Source organism: Buceros rhinoceros, unplaced genomic scaffold, assembly GCF_000710305.1.
Source record: "Buceros rhinoceros silvestris isolate BGI_N320 unplaced genomic scaffold, ASM71030v1 scaffold20822, whole genome shotgun sequence".
NCBI classification, from domain to species: domain Eukaryota; kingdom Metazoa; phylum Chordata; class Aves; order Bucerotiformes; family Bucerotidae; genus Buceros; species Buceros rhinoceros.
The window spans coordinates 69,399-74,981 of NW_010400993.1; the positions used below are offsets into that span (position 1 = coordinate 69,399).

At 43.3% G+C, this 5,583-nt stretch overlaps 1 protein-coding gene across 2 annotated transcripts in view; it reads right to left on the reverse strand.

Moving 5' to 3' along the window:
- The window catches only part of KCNIP1 (Kv channel interacting protein 1), a 54,162-nt gene extending 49,165 nt beyond the window's left edge, over positions 1-4,997 (reverse strand). Inside the window, exon 1 of one of the 2 annotated variants that reach the window (XM_010132131.1) lies at positions 4,910-4,997. The gene's annotated coding sequence lies outside the window, so the exon portion shown is untranslated. The remainder of the gene's footprint in view (positions 1-4,909) is intronic. The other variant, XM_010132129.1, reaches the window with a different exon arrangement.
- Positions 4,998-5,583: the final 586 nt, after the last annotated feature.

Below are 5,583 nucleotides of genomic sequence, written 5' to 3' on the forward strand. Positions count from 1 at the left end.
GCCAGGAATGCAACAAACGAAGGAGTTGGCACAGTGGGGAAAGGAACTGGACTCCTGTGTTTGTGTACTGCTCCTACCTCTGCCAGCACTGACACTAGTGGGGCACCTCAGGCGTGCCTCCCAGCACAGCACCCCTCACCCAGGCTGCCCAGCTGCTTCAGGGGGCTGATTGCCAGGGGTGGAGGTTGACACCGGCTCCGTCTCTGAACAGGCTGGGGTGGCAGAAAGAGAACATGTGATTTCTGACTTGGGTGACGACAAATCTGTACAAGGATTGGAATTATTGAAAAGACGTCACTGGGCATGCTGTAAAGAGATGTGCAGAATCAGCTCCAGCACAGCCTCTGCACCCTGCAGCACTAATGGGCTGAAACCAGCCTTTTAGGTCCTCATTGCTGAGCACCTTAACAGGGGATACCCTGGAGAAAAAAAAAAAGAGATGCCAGTTTTCAGTCTGCTCAAACCTCTCCCCTCTTTCCCCCCTCTCTAAAGCAGGTTTGAATTCCCCTCTGAAGCTAGAGGAAAGGACATGCTCTCACAAGAGCTTTTTATAAGCATATCCCTAACCCACATTTGGATGAACCAGTGCCTTATCAAATGATGAGAACAAGCCAGAAGATACACTTCACTGCAGGTCAGCAGTGGGCAGTGAGCGTCTTTGCAGGGCTGGGCTCATGGAGCCAGCGCAGGACCTCTGATCTCCTCGTGCAGAACTGATCTCCTCCCCAGAAGCTTTCACCTTTGGTACTTACTATTACTTAACACCATATAGCGCCTGAGATTTGGCTCCAGCTATTCCCAGCCCCAGCACTCGCAACAGGCAACAACAGTACACTTGGAGGTGACCAGTTACCAGATTATAAATCTTCCCTCTGCGATTACTTCGGATCTGAACACAGACAGAGATCCTGCCTCAGGATTCAGCCTGTCTTGGTTTGAAACCCGCTGCTGTCAGGTGAAGACACTGTAAGGAACAAGCCTCTGCGACCAAGGTCTGAATTACCTTAAGGGTTACTTGATACAACAGTAAATGTCCATCTCCTCTCTCCATATACCATCATGTACTGGACGCACCACATGAAAACAAGTGCCCTGAGAAAGACTCAGAAACCCTTATTCCAGTGAGGTCACTGGGAACCGGCTTTAAGCCCCCATTCTCCATTGGAGGTCATATTACAACTACTACTCTCAGCAGCAACTGAAAGCTACCTGTTGGCAGTATATTTCTGACGTACTGCTGAATTATGTAGACTCAGAGGAACAACCTCTGAAGCACGAGATACTGATTTGTAAATTTATTCAATCAAGAAAAAAATATTTGCGTACCTGCTTCTAATCTTCTGTCCTAAAATACATGCCTACAACTCAAGAAAGCAGGCTTGCCAGCACTAAAAATCCCAATATACTTGGTGGTGTATTTTACTCCATTTATTTTTGGAGTTTTGTACCCTGCCATAGGTATTACCGACTCAATCTGAACTAGCCCAAAAGCACAATTCATGTTTTCTCTGGATCTCTCTAATCTGAAGAAATATGATTTATGAATGCTTCAAGGGTACCTGCGGGATGGATGGATGTTCTGCAAAGAAGCCGGGTTAAAGCCAAACTCAAAGCAAATGTACAGCCAGAATTTACTCTCACTTTACAGAGAATTTTTGGTCTCCATCCATGAGTTAGTATGAGGCTGCACCAGATGCTTTCCCAAATAATACATAACACATAAAATTGTTTGTGGGTGCATTGCTGCACTAAAGAAAATCACTGTTCAACTCAGCCCGCTCTTTCGGATGAAGTTGTGTGCAGCTCTTAGGAGCTGGGCACCAACCTAACGAGACTGCAGCAGCCCGCTGAATCCCCAAAAGATAGAAGAGCGAAGGAAAGATAAAGCAACAAATCATCAACATTTCTGTATCTATTAGGGTCATAAAAATCTGCCCCCTGCTTTGCAGAACTGTGCTCTTTAGTTCAGCAAATTTTGCCTCAACTGCATCTAGACATGACCCCTGGGACATTTGAATGAAGAATTCTAGAAATACAAACAGCACACCTAGCAAAGGTCTGATCTTACTGGAGCTCTTCTGCTTGGCTGAGTTTTAGGGGATCATTTCACACAGACCTGCTCCACCTGCATTTCACATGGAACAAAATAAATCAGAAAATCAGAAAAAATAAATACTTCCCTGTTGGTTTAGCACGTTATTAAAATCTGCTCAGCAGTTTTGGTTTGTGCTCGGAGATTAAACTGCCACTAATGTCTCTGTTTTCAGGTGTTTGCAGTGAAACCCCTGAATGAACTAACAGCAAGAACAGGACCTCACCTCTGGAACATACTGAACTGACGTGGTGGAACTGAGCAAACGTGGCCACAGCAAATCCTCAAACTTCACAATTTCCCAGTTACAGCCTACACTATTTCCCTCTCTGTAATTATTGCTTCTTATGTTAGACTAATGAAGAATCAGCACTCGGGTTTCGGTTTGGGGGGTTCTTTGAGAGTGAGTCTGTTTATTTGAGGTTTATTTTTCCTTAAACAGGACAAAGCAGCACTGTATAAATAAGCCTGTCCCATGCAGGTGGAGACAGAATAATTCTAGCTCAAAAAGGCATAAGAATACAGGCAATTTCAGTGTCTTATTTTACTGTTATTTCACACAGCCATGAAAAAGCACAGGGACTTTCCGCACAAACTTCCTGTTTATAAATAAAAAGCAGTCATCATTTCTAGTGAATATGAAGATGTTAGAAATATTGAAGTTGCAATATAAGCACCCCTGTGCCCCTCCCATCGCTGCCACTTTACACAAAGAAAACAGTTCAATGTCACCTGTAAAGGTTTCCAAGTGATTGCCACGTGCATTGCACTACATTAATGACTTGATATTCATGTTTGTGTTGAGACATGTAAGAAATTCCCAGCGCAGGTACAGAGTCAGAAGGGAAAAGCACAAGCTCATATAATTTAATGAGCACCAAATAAATACATCTTTGTCTCCGAGTGAACTATTTTGCAGCCAGAAATAAAAGAATTCCAAGAAAAATTATCCCAAAGCTCAAGAGGTTTATGGTATCCTGCTCCTTTAGCTGTCAGGCAGCGCATCAGCCATCGGGAACGACCTGGAGCAGTGACTGGGACAGAGCTCCTGCAGAGAGCCGGGAGACAGCACCAAACCTTCCACACCTGGACGGAGCGAGGGAGGCTCTGCGAGCTGCAGACAAAACGCAGCCAGAGCTGTTCTGTGAACACAAGTCGGGACGGTTTTCTCACTTTTGCTCTTTCTGCCTTTGAACAGACAAGCTTCTCCCCTGTCACATACTTGGCTTTACTGGGGAAACACTGGTGGGACTCTGCTGGGTAAAGGAACTGCTTTGAAAAGAGCAGTTGCTAATTACAGTCATTAGGTCTGGAAAGGAGGTATAAAAATGGTCTTGCGGTTAAGCAGGTAGCAGCGCAACTGCCTCAGCATTTGACTTGACAGTTTATTTTTAAGGTGAGTTTTGAAAAGAGCAGTTGCTAATTACAGTCATTAGGTCTGGAAAGGAGGTATAAAAATGGTCTTGCGGTTAAGCAGGTAGCAGCGCAACTGCCTCAGCATTTGACTTGACAGTTTATTTAAGGTGAGCATTTCTGTTGCCGTTATTTGAAATTAGTTGTCATTGTCAGAGATCTTAATTCATTTGTAATTATATAATTGAACATCAGTGACGTCCTAGGAGTAAGCTAAAAGCTCCCAAGACACTCATTTTGTAATGACGAATATCAACAGTCATGTACTGACAAATACATGCCAGTTTACAACTTCTCTTAGTCTAAATAAAATAACTCTTTTACTTAGGCCATTTTTCATATTTGCTCCTAATCCTGCAGAAAGATTTCTGGGATTAGATGACAGCACTCATTTTACAGTAGCAAGGTTAAAATTCCATCTGCTTTTCTTGCTGTTAACATTATCCAACAGAACATATTTAATACATAAATTTCATCTACTTTAATCTTTCATCAGCCTTAGCTTACTCATATTTTAAAGATAATATCGGAATAGAGAAACAAAGGTGTTTATGCTAAATTTTATCATTGCTATTTCCTTTGCTATGTACACTTGGCACAGTTACTGACCAAAGCACGAATACACTCAGTGACTTCGGGGTCCCTTTGTTTAAAAAAAAAAAAACCCACACAACTCAGCTGCTTCATCAAGAAGTTATTTCCTTTCAAAATTCAGTGATACCCACATCCCTTTATGAACAGACAATATGACCTCCCCCACGCTCGCTTAATTGTTAAAATACATTTGCTTTATCCAGCCAGGAAAACCTTTAAGAAAAAGTTCATGACATTGGCAATACGAGAGAGACCAAATCTTCCAGCTCAAGAGGTGAAAACAGAAATATTTCTCCCTAGGTTATTTTGCTGGAGTATCTGGAATAGCAAATACAGAGAAATGTTGTTTTAATCACATTCATTCCACCATGTCTTTAATCTGCAAATGTCACAACCGAGTGTTTTAGGTAGCCATATGAAATCCTGCACCTAATTATCAGCTGTACTTTCGCAAGAGAGACTTTGCTTTTTCCAGGTCGGAGCTAATTTATTTTCAAGAGAAAAAAAGAATTAACAATAAAGAAAAATTAATTAAGAAAATACATAAGGCAAAAAAAAAAATTGCACCTTCAGATCCTCCCTGGCTCCGGTAATACACCAAAAGCAAATAAAAGTCCTCACTAAAGCATAAAGCATAATTCCCTCTCACAGCCAGTCTGATTCTTAATAAAGATGAAGACAACACTGAGAACCGGAGCACTGACAGACAAAGCTTTCCTTCCCACAGCCCATCTGCTACCCACAGTGGCTTCGCTCAAACAGATTTAAACAAAAGTAAACAGCAGCTTGAAAACTTGGAAGTTCTCTTACCATCTGACAAGTCAATTAGCCCGAGGTAGTGCAAAAGTTTCAGAGAGGAGCACACCACCACCACGATCCCCAAAGTCTGCAGCCCCTCCGACTCGCCTTTAGTCCACATCCTTTAAGGCACCACACAGACACGTACTGGTGCCTGCAAACAACTGGCAGACATCGAAAGCTGAGAAATCTGCCGTTTGAGGCTCGTCTTCCAGCTGCTCAGCTCAGTGTACAGCACGTTTCCCTCTCCCCCCGCCTCATTCTCACACTCCCTCTGTTTCTCAACCTCTCCCCGTTTCCAGTTCTCTTCCCCACTGCCTCTCGCTTGGCTTTTAAGACATGCAAGCAATTTCTGTCCCTGAACAACTTAGTACTGTGCTGCTAACCTCAGCAACACCTCACCCAATTTTTTTTTTTAAATATCCATGATACCAGGCAATTTCTGGATTTGGGATTTTCTCTGTAATTCTGCCAGTGCAGATGGTTTTTGTCATGCCTCTTTACACCTGCACAAGAGAACATGGCACATTGTAGGGGATGAAAGGAAAGGTGCTTCTCTTATTCCCCCCCACCCCTCCCCACATGCCGGGCTACACACGAACACACTTCCCGCATACGTGTTTGTACCCACACAGAGCACAGGACCTACACAGCAACTCTGTTCGTAAGCAACAGCTCCAAGCTCT